The following is a 17,075-nucleotide window of genomic DNA, read 5'->3' as shown; positions in this document are numbered from 1 at the left end:
CAAGGTGAAAACAAGTCATTTCATGTCCCCCCATGGGAAGCACCTTCTTTCCTGCCTCATGGTGGCTTTCCTCACGGAAGTGCGAAGAACGTCTCAGTTTGCCTTAAAAGAACTGGGAAGGCTTCTCTGTCATTTCAGCTTTGTTGGGGTGAACTGAAACATTGTCTAATGTATTTGTGGCTTTAGAGCTTTTGTTCTATTGTGCCTATAAAGCAAATTATGTTTACATAAAATAATAAAGTATTCAGCATAGCATAACTTTGTCTGGCATCATTTACTGTGCGAAGAATACCTGTTGGACAAGCAGCACCTATGAGTGGGAATTGCCAGGGACGGGGGACTGAACCAGGAAAAATGAAAACCTGGTGGACATTTCGACATGAGACACAACAGATCCCACGGGGAAATCGAAGCTGAAATGCACCAGCCTTTAAAAACACCTTCAGGGTGGTGGATATGTGAGGTAAGGTCTATGTGTTGGCTCGATTTAGCTATTCCACAGTGCATCCCTGTTTCAAAACGACATGTCATGTGCTGGCAATGCAGTTTTTCGTCAGTTCAAGAAATGCTCAAAGACATCCAGTTTCCCTCAATCGAGAAAGCATACTGACTAGATAAAGGAACTATTCAAACATCATGTATTGATGATGATAAAATAGATGATGATGATTAAAAATATTTTTAATGGCCAAAATTTATCACACACCTACTTCATCCTGCAAAAAGATGTAGACTAACGCACTTGCCCTTGTAACTGCTCCCAGAGGCAAAATTTACCATTATACCCAGATGCATTGACAAGACCGATGCACTGCGGAGCGCCGACACTCACCCAAGCTCACACAGGGTGTGGGCGATGGAGCCAGGACTCGCCAAGGCCAAGCCGGGCCTCATCCGTTGGCATCTGTGTTCCTAACTAGTCCAGCCAGCAGGCTGCCTTCCATAATATGCTTTTCAAGTGACCATCCCTTTAGCGCTAGAAACCCTTTAGGGGCTTGCCTCCAATTTCAAGGCTGTTCTTGTAAATTCGTTTTGCTTTGTAGCAACTAATATGCGTGTCAGGCAGCAATTTTTCTTCTTCCTGTCCCTCCATCCAAACATTCTGTGAAGTGCTGATTCGAAAACTCACACATCTCAAAGGTTTTCATTTCCGTGATGTAAAGTCCCCAAGGTTATCAAAGAGATACAGGAACGTAAATTTACAAGTGCAAGGATTTCCTGAGAGAAAAATTCTGGCTCGGAGAGGCTGCACTGTGCTTTATCTTGTTTCTCAGCAGGAAGTTAACACATGGAAGCCGGGCCCCAGGTTAGTAAGACACCACATAGCCAAACCTGAATTTACGAAGTAGAGAAGCCCATCACGGTGTCGCTGAAATTTTTTAGGAGGTCACTGCACTGAAGGATGTTCCTGTATCTACTAGCAAAAGCTCATGGTTAACAAGGGTGTTCTGATACATTCAAAAACAGGCCAGCAACAAAAACTGGAATCTAAACTAAAATCCACAGCTTCACATACAACTCTGGGAATGGGAAGGAGAAAATAAGGGAAGGAGGGGACGAGGGAAGGACAGTGACGAAATGAACATTCCAAAAGCTGCTCTTGCTATAGGAAAACACTTGTCTGTAAGAGGAAATTAGGTGGGACTGGCACCATGGCGTAGCATGCTAACCCTCCACTGGTGACCCTGGCATCCCATCTGGGTGCCAGTTTGAGTCCTGACTGTTCCACTTCCAATCCAGCTCCCAGCTAAAGGCCTGGTAAAGCAGCAAAGGATGGCCCAAGGCCTTGGGACCCTGCACCCTGTGGGAGACCTAGAAAAAGCCCCAGGCTCACGGCGTCCACCCAGCCCAGCTGAGGACATTTGGGATATGATCCAGAGGATGAAAGATCTCTTTCTCCGTCTCGAGTAAATTAATTAAATCCTTAATTTTTTAAAAATAAGAGCAAGGAGTTGAGACATTTTCAAAGGCATATTTGAGGACTAGAGGCTAGAACAGAATAACTGAACTGCAAGTGTCCAGAAGTAGGCAAAAGACATGAAGGGAAATTGGTACCAGGTTTGAGGTGAGGAAGGGAATGGAGGCTTTTAACACTAACCTGATGGTGTATGCATGACAAGGAAGTAAAAGCAACGATTTGCAGTGCTGTGGCATGCAGCCTTGCTGTGTGGCGAAGATGATGGATACAGAATGTAGGGTGCAAGGGGAGGAGGGGGTGGGATGAGCTCAAAGGCTGTGAGGTGTCAGACATCAAGAGCTGTGACACTCCTTGCCTGGTTTGGTTCCTTCGGCACCAACACCGAAACCAGGACTTGGATGTCGGCAGGGCTGAAAAGCTGATCCAAGTGGCACGGATGAAGTGGAAAGGGGAGAGGGGGTGGAGGAAGCCAGTTCCACGTGTGCTGGTGAGCAGGCTGTCTCTGTAGCAGACAGAAGTGTCTACTATTGAAGTAGTCAGGGTGTTCTCTTTTTTTCTTACGAACATCTGTCCTCATAACAATCTCACTGAAGGCCACCCATGAATGTTCTTGGTCCACCAGAGTTCATCTGTAGCTGTACGCAGTGCTGCGCTACAAAGAGCTTTCCTTCTCCGGTACTGACATTTCTTCTCCTGTGCTTGAGGGTTGACCTCAGTACCATGGGACATGAGTACATAAGAGCAATCATAAGTACTTCACGATGGAGTTGAGAAATAACACCACCAAGGGTATTCTCAACCAACACGGGGCAGGGGCCTGCAGGTCAACACCCTGACTCCTGTCCTACAATGTCATGAGTTTGAGGCATACTGCACATCGTGTCTCAAGAACACCTGGTGGCACTGAGCTTGAATTGCCCACAATGGTTACTCAATAGCATGGTGTTAGTGGTTTTCTGCCCCTTATCCCATTCTCCCAATGTAAACTTGCTTCCTGGGCCTGGAATAGTAGCCTAGTGCCTAGATTCCTTGCCTTACATGTGCCAGGATCCCATATGGGAGCTGGTTCATATCCCAGCTGCTCCATTTCCCATCCAGCTCCCTGCTTGTGGCCTGGGAAAACAGTGGAGGACGGCCCAAAGCCTTGGGACCCTATGCCCACAGGGGAGATCCTGAAGAAGCTCCTGGCTTCTGGTTTTGGATTGGTTCAGCTCCAACTTTTGCGGCCACTTGGGTAGTAAACCAGCAGAGAGAAGATCTTTCTGTCTCTTCTTCTCTCTGTGTATCTGCCTTTTTAAGTAAAAGTAAATAAATCTTAAAAATGCTTCCTGAGATCACCTTCCAAATAAACCACTTCCACCAAAGTGCTTTTCCTGAGAAGTACTGGTAGAATCTAAATCAAGATAATATTTTGAGGCCAGCGCTGTGGTGGAACAAGTTAAGCGTTCCCCTGTGGTGCCAACATCCCAAATGAGCATTGGTTTGAGTCTCGACTGGTCCACTATTGGCCTTATTCCTTACTAATGCTCTGGGAAAGCAGTAAGAGGCGGCCATGCTGTTGGGCCCCTGGCACCCATGGAGGAGACCTGGGAGAAGCTCCTGGCTCCTGGCTCTGTCCTGCCTGTGTTGGCCCTGACTGTTGGAGCCATCTGGCAAATGAACCAGCAGATGGAAGATCTCTCTTTGTCCTTGTCTCTCTACCTTCTTTCCTCCCTCCCTCCTCTCTCTCTCTCTCTCTCTCTGTAACTTTGCCTTTAAAGTAAACAAATGAGTCTTAAACAATCTTTAAAAAAAAGAAAAAATAGTTTTTTTTTACATACATTAACTTCTTGACCACTCATAACAACCCCACAAAGTTAGTGGCGTGGAACAGGCATGTAGCACATAGCTGGGACACCCACCTCCCGTATGAAGTCCCAGCTTCTCTGTTCTGGTCAGCTTTCTGCTAATGTGCGCCCTGGAAGGAGGCAGATGGTGGCTCAATTACTTGGATTCTGTAATGCCCATTTTGGGCTTCTGGATTCCTGGCTTCAGCCAGGCTCAGCCCTGGCTGTTATGGGCCCTGAGGAGTGAGCCGGTCGGTAGTCAGAAGATCTCTTTCAAATAACAATAAATTTTAAATAATTTTAAAATAAATTAAATGGTACTACCCCTCATTTTGCTGGTAAAATGGGGCTCAGAGAAATAAAATGTTAAAGCAAGCCAGTAAATAATTTTCCAGAATTTGGGCCCAAAAATAAATCCATGCTTAACTCTAATGCCCAAGAAACCAAAAATATACACTACCACTTAATGAGTTGGAAAAAAAAAACTATACAAAAGCTAAGCTGGTATTACAATTAAAATGACTTCTGGGACTAGCCCGTCTCGGTTCTCAGTGAGTAAGAAGGGATTATTTCTGTTTTTCTGAGTCTGGGGAATTTTATGCAAGGCCAGGTGGGAGGAGCCTGCTGGCCCTGATGAGCTAAAAGGCTGCACTGGAGACAAGGATTTGAATCAAAAGCAGGCTCAAGTCCCAAACAGTGCACCCAGGCACCATCAGGCTGACTGCTGTTAATACAGGCATTGTGCTGCTTGCTGTTGTTTGGAGGCCAAGCCTGGATATTCCAATGAGCCTTTGAGACAAATCGAATAGCAAAGTAAAAGTGATTATAATATCAAATCTGTACAACCTGTGATTATTCACTGGATGAATTAAGAGTACATCACAAGCCCCTGTTTTTTTTTTTTTTAATTTTTAATTTTTATTGGAAAGTCAGATACACAGAGAGGAGGAGAGAGAGAAAGAAAGATCTTCCATCTACTGATTCACTCCCCAAGTGGCCACAACAGCCAGAGCTGAGGTGATCAAAAGCCAGGAGCCTTGGTTGCACAGGTGCAGGGTCCTAAGGCCTTGGGCCATCCTCAATTGCTTTCCCAGGCCACAAGCAGGGAATTGGATGGGAAGCAGGGCCACCAGGACACTAACTGACACCCACATGGGATCCCGGCACATTCAAGGCAAAGAGTTTAGCTACTGGGTTATCGTGCCAGGCCCACATGGGATCCCTGCACGTTCAAGGCAAGGACTTTAGCTGCTGGGCTCTCGTGCCAGGCCAACAAGCCTCTGTTCTTATTCAGGATTGCTCACTCTCTCAATCTCTCTCCCCCTCCATTGCCAACCCCACACTGTTGTAACAATATGGGAAGAATCTGACGGGGGGTGGGAGATTGGGGTGGGGGTGGGGGGGGAATCCCAGCCTATATAAAACTGTAATAATAATAATAATAATAATAATAATAATTTTTTTAAAAGAGACAATGGAAATCTGTCAATATTTCCTTATTTTGTCTTTGGGTATGGCCCTATGTTACATGTAGTGAAGGATTCAGAAATAAGGAAAACAAACAAAAAAACAACTTTCTAGAAGAGGCAATGAGAAGGGGTCATGACTGTCAGAGAAGTCCTGGCCGCATAAAAGGGCCAGACGTGTGAGGCTCTAGGTGGCCAAACTGGGAGAGAGGGTCAGGAAGTCTCCATGGGGGAGCAGGTTAAGCTGCCTTTTTGCGATCCTGGCTTCCCATATTGGAGTACTTGTTTGAGTCCTGGCTGCTCCTGGTAGGGCAGTGGATGGGGTCAAGTCTTGACTGCCGTGTGGGCGATACAGACGGAATTCCAGTTCCAGATTTCACCCTAGCTCAGACCTGGCTTTTTGCATCCCCTTGGGGAACGGACCAGGCAACGAATGGTCTCTCTTCTCATTTGTTGCTCTGCCTTTCAAATAAATAATAAAAGTTAGGGGGAAAAACAAGAGAACAAAAGACAAAGAGAAAAGGAAAGAGAGAGATGAAGAAGAAGACAAAGAAAGTCAATATATGAACATCCATACGTCTTTCTGGAATGGAGGTGGGATGGGTTCCTACTTTTGCCTGCCAAGAACTGATTGTTCACTACTGTTCGCTCTGTGGTCCAATGCAGGCTGTTTGGAACCAGATGGACTGGGTTGAATTCTAACTCACTAACCTGTATAACTTTGAACAGGTTTTGAATCTATGAGCCTTTTTCTTGCTTTCTTTAAGTAGGGGGTGGAAGCAGGGAAGAATAACAGCGTTAAAACCCATAGGATTTTGGCAAGTTTAATGAGTGAAGCATGCTTAAACGAGTGTCCAGCACATGGTAAGTGCTGTCTTTTTAAGAAATCTCTCCAAAGAGATCTTGCTTTGGGGAATGAGTTTACATGTTTGAATTCTGTGTCAGGACGTCTGTGAATCAACTGTATTTTTCCACTCAAAAGGAACTTCTGACCCAGGCAAAGCCAAATAAATGCATGTTTTAGTTAGATGAAGCTTAAGAAAAGCAGAGAGAGGAACACATGGGAAATGAACAAAGCTTATTCATCTTGCATGTGGTGCCCTCAAGAGGTTCCCAGGGATCAAATGGCTCAGGTTTCTCTTGCTCCTCAAGCTTGAATCTTCAGGACTGAGTCTGTAATTTTATGTAAAGCCAGACCTGAATTCTGTTGCATGCAACCAAAGGGTCCTGTCAGATTCCTTAAAAGACTCCTTGAACTGGGCTTTCAATAACTTGGCAGAATTATACTTCTGAGTTCCTGATGGTATCCATGTAGAGAAGATCTTCACAAAGGAAATTCAGAATGTATAACCTGGCAAAGGATTTCCACTGCTGATCAGCAGTATGAGGCAGAGACAGAGCACGAATACTAAAATATAGATCTGCCTGAGACATTATAATTTTGTAGTTGGAACACGACAATCGTATATTTTAAGGGTGGGGAAACTAGGAGCGATTCAGGATATTCACAAGAGCAATGTTCTCCAGAGTTGTGCCATTTGCAGAAATCTCGAAGGGACCGTCACCAAAACGCACAAGCCGTCCCTAGGGACTTCCGGACCCGGCGTCAACTCAGTTAACTCAAGAGAAAACATCAGAACAACTAAAGGAGGAACATAATGGAAAAATGAAGCTAAAACAGAAATGCTCGCCTATCCTCTTCACGGCATTGATCTTGATCAAGAGAGCAAAAGAGAGACTGAAAAACTATTGCAAATGACAGGAACATAAAGAGAGAGAGGAGCTGACACCCAAACGTGCACTGTGATTTGGAATTGGGTCTTGGGTTGAGGCAGTCGGGGGCCGGGAGACCCAAAAACATAACTGGGCAATCGATGAAACTTAAATAGGAGATACAGATTGTATAACTATTACATTACCTGCTTCTAAGTACACCATGTCATAAATTTCCAGGAAACACCAATGGCAGCATATTTATATAGTAGAATAATATCTCAAGTAACTTTTACGTGGAGCGAGAAGAAAATTATAAATCCAATAGGGGAAAGCATAAGAAAGAGGAGAGTCTGGGAATAGGGTCTAAAGGAGTTACTGTCATTATCGTAAATATAAAATTATATTTATATAAAATAAAATTTAAAAATCACCCAGAGAACAGCAACAAAACTTGCGTTTAGAATCTAGTTCAAAAACGGTTGCCTGTTGAAACGTCAGAGTTTGAGGTCAGTTTCTTGTTAATAAAAAAGAGATTAGCAAGTTTGAGAAAGCGTTGAAAAAGCACGCCAACACCAAATCACAAGTGCCTCCTTGACAGCATAATTGAGATTGAAAGGAGTGCTGGGAAGGGCCCGGCACGCTCCCTGGGGTGATGAACCCTCTTCAATGCACATGCCCCGTGAGATGAGCTCCACGCCTGGTGGAAAGCTGCTCTTGGAGTAACATGGCTCGCAGAACTTGATCTGCTGAGTAGCTGGAAGCAGGGAGAAGTAGGAGACCCCAGCATCTGACGTTCCTATGTGTCTCCTGGCTGAGAAGATGTGCCAGTGAATAAAACTAAATAGCCAACGGTTTTGAAACAGGTCTCGCTCCTTAGGAGGTGACGATATTTTCTCCAGCCAGCTGTTTCTATTTAAATGCTGGCAAGCCCCAACTTCCGCAATGAATCATCAGGACACAAGTTTTATTTCCCCCGACACCAGGAGACCCAGATGGAAAGAGAAACCATCTGCCCGCCACTCTGAGCTGCCAAGTACCTGAAGTCCCAAAAATAGGATAGAATCCCTCCCGTGGTGCCCCCAGGATGCTTCCAGGAACTCGAAAATTCCACGTTATTGGTCCTGTAATCACACCTACTGAATTTTTACTTGTGCTGCTAGGATCTTAAGGATGCCCAATGGCATTTATTTATCGGTTGAGCGACCTGCAAGGATTATGTCATTCAATCCTCTCATCCCCTAGGATTATACTCTCATTTGGTAGATGAAGACTCTGTGCTTAAGAGAAGAAACGTGGTCTGATTCTGCAGCCAGTTACATGGTACCAGAAGCCAGGCTCCAGCGCCCAGGTGTTCAAACATGGCTAATATTTGGAGTATCCAAAGGAAGGGGTTAGGAAAGAGCCGACATGTTCATAGGAGAAGTCTTTTCCAAACCTCTGCCATTTCCATAGTGACTGTTGGTGGGGTTTGTCATACTTAGTTTGGCAAAGCTGCCCCACAGAAGCTTGAAGGAGCAGCCCTGTTGATAGGTTATCAGCTGTAATAATGAGAGTTAACATTTGAATTTCAGCAGTGGTTGATGGCTCAAGTGCCTGAGTTCCCACAATACACATGGGAAACCAGCATGGAGTTTCTGGCCACTGGCATGGCCAGGCCTCAGCCTTCAAGGTCATTTGAAGGATGAATCAGTGGATAAAAGTCAGTCTCCCTTGGACACAGTGCAATAGCCTAGTGGCTAAATCCTTGACTTGCATGCACACAGATCCCAAATGGGCACCAGTTCATGTCCTAGCTACTCTGCTTCCCATCCAGCTCCCTGCTTGTGGCCGTCGGAAGCAATAGAGGATGAGTCAAAGCCTTGGGACTTTGTACCAATATGGAAGGCCCAGAAGAAACTCCTGGCTCCTGGCTTCAGATCGGCTCAACTCTGGACATTGTGGCCACTTAAGGAGTGAACTAGCAGATGCAATATCTTTTTCTCTGTCTCTGCTTCTTTCTCTAAATCTGACTTTCTAATAAAAATAAAATGTTTTTTAAAAACGTAACTTTGAAAAAATAATAAGTCTCCCTTTCTCTCTTCCTTCTCCTTTCCGCTCTCTTTCAAATTAACAAATGAATAAATCCTTTCGTTAAAAAAAAAAAGATTAATTTGATGGTAGTGAATTATATTCTCATTTCAAAATAAAACAAAGTCTAAATAATAGAGAAATGAAAATAAGTGGACCTGATAACCCTAGAACAGGATTGCCCAGCATGTGTACCCAGAATCCTCCAGTAATAACTTTCATGGGAGCTAAGTATGTAAACTCCTCCCAGGGGGTCACAGGGAAGCTTTCAGGGAGGGAAGGCCTGGAATCTTCACCCAGCTATTCGCCTTCATCCCAGGATCACTGAACCAAGCATCCTTGAACTGGCTCTGTGCGGACACGTAAACACATGGACCTCATTTCCGCAGTTTACAGTCAAGGTATCCAGCGGTACAGGGGGTAGAGCACCCTTTGTTAGCTTTTCCAGTTTAGCACACCGCGTCACTGAACTTACCCCCATCATCATCATTACTGCTTAATGAGCACTGTTTCCTCTTATTCAAACAAAACCAATTTACTTCATGACAAGAGTTACACATTTTTCCTGTTTTGATTTGGTTTGGTTTTCAAATCAGTAAGAGACTCTTGGGCCTGGTGTGGTAGCCTAGCGGCTAAAGTCCTCACCTTGAAAATGCCAGGATCCCATATGGGCACCGGTTCTAATCCCGGCAGCTCCACTTCCCATCCAGCTCCCTGCTTGTGGCGTGGGAAAGCAGTTGAGGACGGCCCAAAGCCTTGGGACCCTGCACCTACATCGGAGACCTGGAGGAAGTTCCTGGCTCCTGGCTTTGGATCAGCGCAGCTCTGGCCATTGAGGACGAAAGATCTTCCTCTCTGTGTCTCCTGCTTTCTGTATATCTGACTTTGTGATAAAAATAAAATAAATCTTTTTTTTAAAAAAAGAGACTCTAGCTACATGGCAGGAAATATTCTCAGATTTACTGCCTAATGGACAAACAGTGCTGGTGTCAACACGAGGCAGAACGTTAGGTGAGAAGAAGGTAGAGCTTGAGGAAGTGTTAACTCCTCGGAGACGCACAGACTTGATTTTAAATACTGGCTCCATTCATGATTCATGTTGTAAGCATATTCCAGCTATGTGCCAGGCACCACATAAAGTATGGGGTATGGTTGGACATAAACTTCAACTCTGGATCTGTGGGCGTACAGTCTGGAGCCTTGAAACATGGCTGTGCGGTGTGTAATCTTCAGTAATTGCCAAAAATGATCTGTGTTCCTCTTCTATTGCTGCATAAGAGATCGCTACAGATGTAGAGACTTGGAGCAGCACACACTGCATAGTTCCCACAGGTCAGGGATCTGGACCAGCATCGAGGGGTTCCTTGCATGGGGTCTCCCTGCGAGGCTTCAGCAGCATGCCCACTGGCCGTTCTGGAGCTCAGGGATCTCTGCCATGGGCATGTGCCATCTCACAACACAGCCGCACACTTCTCCCTTTGTGGAGGACCCGGGCCCTGCTTTGAAAAGGCCACATAGAAGAATCTCCTTATTAACACACACTCACCTGGGGCCAGGGGTTTTAATTGTATCCACAAAATCCCTTTATCTTTGGCATGTTCTATTGGGTTGAAGCAAATCACAGGCTCCACTCTAACTCAGAGGAAGGAGACTAAACAAGGTTATGAGTCCTAAGGGAGTGAGACCGTGAAGGGAAGGGCTGGAAGAATCAATTTAGAACCATCAATTTAGTATATCCTGAAATTTCCTTTGCCTGCAATTGGATTTCTCCCATAGAACTACTAGTTCCTTTAACCAAAAAAAAAAAAAAAAAAAGGAAGAATTCCCCACTTTGCAATACTATTGAGAGAATTAAGTGATAAATCCTTCATAATGTTAATTCTCCATTAGGAAGAACAGCAAACACCAACTGTGATTCCTTATGGGCATGCGATGGGACAAGTGAATGGCTGACGTATTGCATTCATTAAAACACGGCTCCTCAGTCAAACAGCACAGATTTCCTAAGTGTTGGTGCAACCATTAATTTACAGTCTGTGGGTCCTTGGGCAGACACGTCATCCCCTCCTGTAACCACACTGCTTTCCTCACACGGAGGACGGAGATAATAACGCCCGCCGCCGGCAGGGCTGCCATGAGAGCTGATTGTGAACACGCAGTACACCAAGCACTCAGCTCAGCACGTGGCTCACAGAAGGAGCTCCATTGTCAATCATCAACCGGACAATGTCGGCATCACCAAGAGGAGGAAATCTCAGAAGATCATTATGACAAGTATATGCTTCAAAAGCTTAGAAATGTCATTATAAAACAAAAGAATGGTTCTGCAAAAACTCTTGAACTCTGAACTCTCTATAACACATGCTGATGGGGCAACTGGGGCACTGGGCTTGTGGTATGGATTCTATGCCGCCTCCTTAGAAGCCCTGAAATGAATCCAGGAGCCCTAACCTGTGGCCTCGGGGTTTAGAGCCCCACCCAGCGGCCTCAGGGTTTAGAGCCCTACGCTGTGACCTCGGGGTATAGAGCCCTACTCTGTGACCTCGGGGGTTTAGAGCCCTATCCTGTGACCTCAGGGTTTAGAGCCCCACCCTGCAGCCTCAGGGTTTAGAGCAGGAAGCCTCCCAGCTGCAGGTCCACACTTGGATGGACTCACACTTCACCTCTCCAGGGGCAGAGAGCACCCCTGTTAGGTGAGGATGAACTTTATGCAGCAGCTCTGGGGAAGGTAGCTGCCGTAGTTTAGTGCACACTGGGTTTGGGAGGCATTAGAATATCAATTTCTAATAGTAGCACTTCCCGACTCACACTACTACAGAGGATCTCTACCTCCTATGTCACTGACTTTCTCAGTCTGTGGATTTTTATAATGAACGTGCCATCATAATCCAGGTTCGTGTGCGTGCACACGTATGTGTGTGCCTGTGTATGTGTGAAGCTGAAGGTGGCTGTTGGGCCTCTGGACCCCTGAGAGCCCCTGAGCCCCACCTAGGTTGCTGGGACACTTAAGGGAATGGTCCTCAAGCTTGAACTGTGTCTGAAAATGACATGGAGCTTCTGCACAGTCAGTACTGTCACTGACTTCAGTATTTCCGAGGATCTGACTTGGAGAGCCTGGCAACTGGCAGGAGTCTGCACCTGGCATACACCACAGCCCCTGGGGATTCTGTCACTGCAACAAAAGCCTCCTTTTAGGAGCCAGCTTTGCTGTGGGTTAAAAACAAGTTGTGAGACCGAGCATTGTGGTGTCACTTCCCATGGAGAAGGCTCCTGCTCCACGCCAGGCTGAGTGAGTGAGGGTGCAGCTTGCCAATTCGGTCCTGAAATTGCCCATACATTTTTTAAAAAAAGATTTTACTTCTATTGGAAAGTCAGATTTACAAAGAGGAGAAGAGACAGAGAGGAAGATCTTCTATCAGTTGATTTACTCCTCGAGTGGTTGCAATGGCCGGAGCTGAGCCAATCTAAAGCCAGAAGCTTCTTCTGGGTCTCCCATATGGGCACAGAGCCCCAAGGCTTTGGGCCGTCCTCGACTGCTTTCCCAGGCCACAAGCAGAGAGCTGGGTGGAAAGCGGGGCTGCCGGGATTAGAACTAGTGCCCATATGGGATCCCTGTGCATGTAAGGTGAGGACTTCTTAGCCACTAGGCTACCACACCAGGCCCTGCTCATACATTTAAAAAACGAAATCCTAAATGTAATATATTTAACAATATCGTTGAGTGTTGCATGAAAAGTTTGTCTCAGTCCTATATGTCTAAACTCTAAGATAAATGGAAAAATCTAAGCCCGTTAGAGGAAATTGCTGGCTTCTTCCTGCCCTGAGGGTGGCAAGGCCTGGCCCAGGAGGATTTTGGGGGCTCAGCAGGGAAGGAGTGCACCTGATCTTGGACTTGGCGGGAACTGCCTGCCACCTAGTGGCCGCACTGCTAATTGGTCTTAACCTTCACTTTCCACTTAGTCTTGCATGCAGTAAAGTTGGCCCAGGAGGTAATTAAGACTGTCTGACGGAGATGAAAGGAACTCCACTCATCATTAGTGAAGTCATTTCCAACTCGGGTTTCTGTACCTAACCCTTTGTGAGGACCCCCTTCCCAGCTCACGTGCCCACTGCTATGCCTGCCTCCTGAACACCATAATGCACCCTCAGCACAAGTCCTCAACACGCGGGCCGTTGCCCAGCGTTCACTACTCAGACCAATGTCCCAGTCAGAGCTGCATTTATATTTAAACAGTGATGTGTGTGTTGTAGCAGGAGATTTAAGCAAATAGAGGGAACAACCAAAGATGGGGAAGATACAACCTCGGTATCCCATTATTACCATTCCAGCCTATCCCTAACCTGCGGCTATTCCCTTTGCTCCTTTTCAGATATAAGAGGGATATTTTCCTTGTTGATCCATAATCCTTTCCAGGAGAATTTTAGTGATGGTTTAAAAGTCCCAAATAGAAAGAGAAGTAACTGGTTTAGGGTCACAAGCTGGAAGCCAGCCACACTCCCAGCTCTTTCTAACTTTCACCCATCTCTCCATCAAATGATTCCTTTTCCAAGACGCCTTTTCCCTTATTACAAAGACCTGGGGTCCCTTTCCCAAGGCCATATGGAGACTGGCAATGCGGACTCTCTCTCTGTGGGCGCAGAAAGAGAAGCGGGAACTACAGCAGGAACATTTCCCCTCTCCCACCTTCCCTCCTGACCCACTCCGCCCTAGAACAAGCCCCACGTGTATCCGTTATCTCCCAACCTTCTAAATCAACTTAATTTTTACTTTTTTTTTTTTTTTTTTTACAAAATGAAAGGAAGTGTGTGTTGTGGAAATCCCATCTATCAGTCCTTCGGAGAAAAAGCCCTTTTCTACTTTCCTTTGTGAGGAATAATTCTTTTACTGACTCCTTCTCAACTGTACTCGAGCAGCTCAAGTCCAACACCGTGTCGCTCCCTAATTCCCATGAAGGACACTCAAGGTAAGCGCTGGATTTTTCCACAGCAATCCCAGCTATGTGCGAGTATATATTTTGGAAGTGGCCTAGCCTGCTCGCGCACAAATGGACTCCAGAAAGCAGCAGACAGACGTGGTGAACGTGGGTCTTTCGGGGACATCAGCCGGCTCCTGGACTTGTGTCTCCACACCCAGACAGCTGGGTTCTGGGAGTGCTTCCTGTCTGCTTCCCCCCTGGAATAAACCTTTCAGCAGACAGCAGCCTCTAAAGCACATTGGATGGCTCCTCTGCTGACCAGGGAACACAGAAGCTGGACAGGAGTCCTGGGACGAAAGCGAGACGCTAGTAAAACACTGACTCGCTTGCTGTTTGCCAGACGTCAGTAGGGATGGATGTGCCGCTGGTTTCCTGAAAGGAAGGCAATGAAACCCCTCGAAGCTTCTGCCTCCGAGAAGGGGAGCGGTGCTTCCCGCAGCTAGCACCACACTTCACTGCTCTGAGGGACTTTGCCTCCCCAAGTCAGCTTTTTAGATGGTAAAATGTCAACACTCCTCTTTTTATGAAGATGTACGTATGTATCTCAGCTTCAAAAAATGGTTCTTGAGTTGACAAAGGAAACGGAAGTTTTTCTCCAGCTTTTCTGACCACTGACTCTTTTCTTTGACTCTCTCCTCACCCTTAAATATCCAGGTTTCCAAAAGTTTGCTCTGACCCCCTCTTTTCTCCATCACTGGAGTTTCCTACCGTGAATACATTTTTTATCGCCTCTTCATGGCTCATTGCTTCCCTTAGGCAACTGTTTTCTACCTCACTCGCAGGCCCAACCTTGATTTCCAATTACCAGCTCCGCAAATCCATCTGAGAGTCCCGCAAAACCTAAGACTACCTAGGTGTACAAGACTAACCGTGGTTCTACAGCCTTACCTGCTGTTTCTCCACCCTTCTTCACTGACCATTCAAAAGCCTGAGTGCATAATTCCTGCTATAAAAATATTCACCTACCCAATCCCTTGTCCTTTTATTTACGAGAAACAAAGTCTCTGGCAGCTCATCACTTATTTTAACTTTTAAGGACAGAAAGCTTCTATACATCTATATGCCATTCAGACCAAAAGGAACCAGGTCACAGACGACACAAGTGAACTTCAGTTCCACCACTGAATTGGTCAGAAAATGGTTACAAAGTCAGTTAGCCCTGAGAAAGGCAACCCTTTCCGATAATTCTCTACAACTTGCACTCTCCACGCACAGGCCACGTCAGTCCGTCAGTACGTCTCTGAGTTTGGAGGAAGAACAAGGTCCCTGTTGTTGTCACCTGAAAGTTGAAAGCTGTTCCCACCAGCGCAATCCTGGGAGGCCCGCAGAGAGAACTTGTGGCGAATTTTCCACTGTGAGCTGCCCTAGCTCTGGGGGGAAGGTAAAGGAACACTGACTTGTTTGTATTCTCGGACAATCTTGGCAGCACAGTCAGACCAAACTCACAATAAATTTGAAATGTCAGTACACCTAGGAAAAAAACAGATCAAATGTTTGCCTTCTTGTAAAAAAAAAAAAAAAAAGGACTGTTTGCTGCAGTTTTCGACTAGAGAAGGTGGCAGAAGATACAATCATATGAGGGGAAGCTGGGTGCTTAGAAACAAACAGATTTCCTAATGAAAATGGTACATAGTTGGATATGATGGTGATGATGTAGAAATTGTTAAAGTAAATCTACATCAAATATCTGATGGGTAGAAGTCACTACATGGATGTTTGTTTTCAGAGTATCTTTTTTAAAGATATATTTTTATTTGAAAGGCAGAGGTACAGAGAGAAGGAGAGACACAGAGATCTTTCATCTGCTGGTTCACTGTCCAAATGGTTGCCACAGCCAGAGCTGGGCAGATCTGAAATCAGGAGCCAGGCGCTTCTACCAGTCTCCCGAGTGGATGCAGGGGCCAAGACCTAAAGTCATGCACTGCTGCTTTCTCAGGGCATAAACAGGAAGCTGGATTGGAGGTGAAGCAATGGGAGCATGAGCCGGAACCCATATGGGATGCTGGTGGTGTGGGTGGAGGCGTAACCTACTGCACCATGGCACCAGCCCCAGAGCCTCACGTTCATCGTCCCAGTACTGCTGGTCAATAATCATTATGATCCCTAATTTACAGGAGTGCAGGAACCACAGAGGTTACTGAGCCTGCTCAAGTCACAAGGCCGGCAAAGCAGAGAACTGTGATTCAACTTCAGGTCTAGGTGACATCATTTGTGTACTTTTCACTGCTGCAAGTGGCTGTGGAAAGTACGGAAATAAGTAAGGAGTCTGGCTGTCCTGGGGCCAAGGATACAGTGGCCTCATCACCACGTCTGAGAGGCTCCACAAGCAGGCAGGACAGAAGGGAGCCAGAGAAACACTGGGTCCTGAAGAGAGGCGGAAACTGGCTCAAGATGAGACCACATGGTGGAGCTCAGAGAAGCAGCTGCCCAGGCCCAGGCAGGACCACTGCATCCCAGGCAGAGGCTCCTGTAACGCATCACTGAGAACCCGAAGCACCTAGAGCGAAGGCAGAAATGGTGCCAAAGAGGCAACTCAGGCATAAAACTGTCAGGGGACCTTCGTCAGCTAACCTGGGCGCACTGCACTCCTTCCTCAGCCAACTGCCAAGAAACAACATTGGTCATAACGAGAGGGGAAGGGAAAAGAGAAATGCTTTCTAAGTATGACAGAACTTTCTAGAACAGATCTGGCTGTCTTGCTGTGTAGTGAGTTCTTCACCATAGCGTGTTCAGAGCAGAAGTTTTCTGGGCATATCGCATCAGGGATTCAAAGATCAAGCCGAAATGTCATGACCATCTATCTTCCTAAACTTGAGATTCCACTGTCCTAAACCCCCTGCCCTGGCTTTACCAGAAATGTTTACGTTAGTCTCCTGAGTAAGACCATAAAGACCCAGAGCCCCTTCCCTAATCGGTACACGTCCTCCTTCAGACAAGCACTGAGGTGAGAGAGCCAAGTGTGACCACCATCGAAAGTTGAGAAATGCAAAGACAGTCTACTCCCTCTTACAAGGCTGTGTGGTAACAGCCTTCTTACTGGACCCTAAACAGTTCTTGCACAGGGCCTGGAAAAAGATCAACTGAATTCAAGGTTCAACTTCATGGT

Source organism: Ochotona curzoniae, unplaced genomic scaffold, assembly GCF_017591425.1.
Source record: "Ochotona curzoniae isolate NIBS_2020 unplaced genomic scaffold, NIBS_Ocur_1.0 contig_3622, whole genome shotgun sequence".
Taxonomy (NCBI): domain Eukaryota; kingdom Metazoa; phylum Chordata; class Mammalia; order Lagomorpha; family Ochotonidae; genus Ochotona; species Ochotona curzoniae.
Note: the sequence above shows the minus strand (reverse complement) of the source record.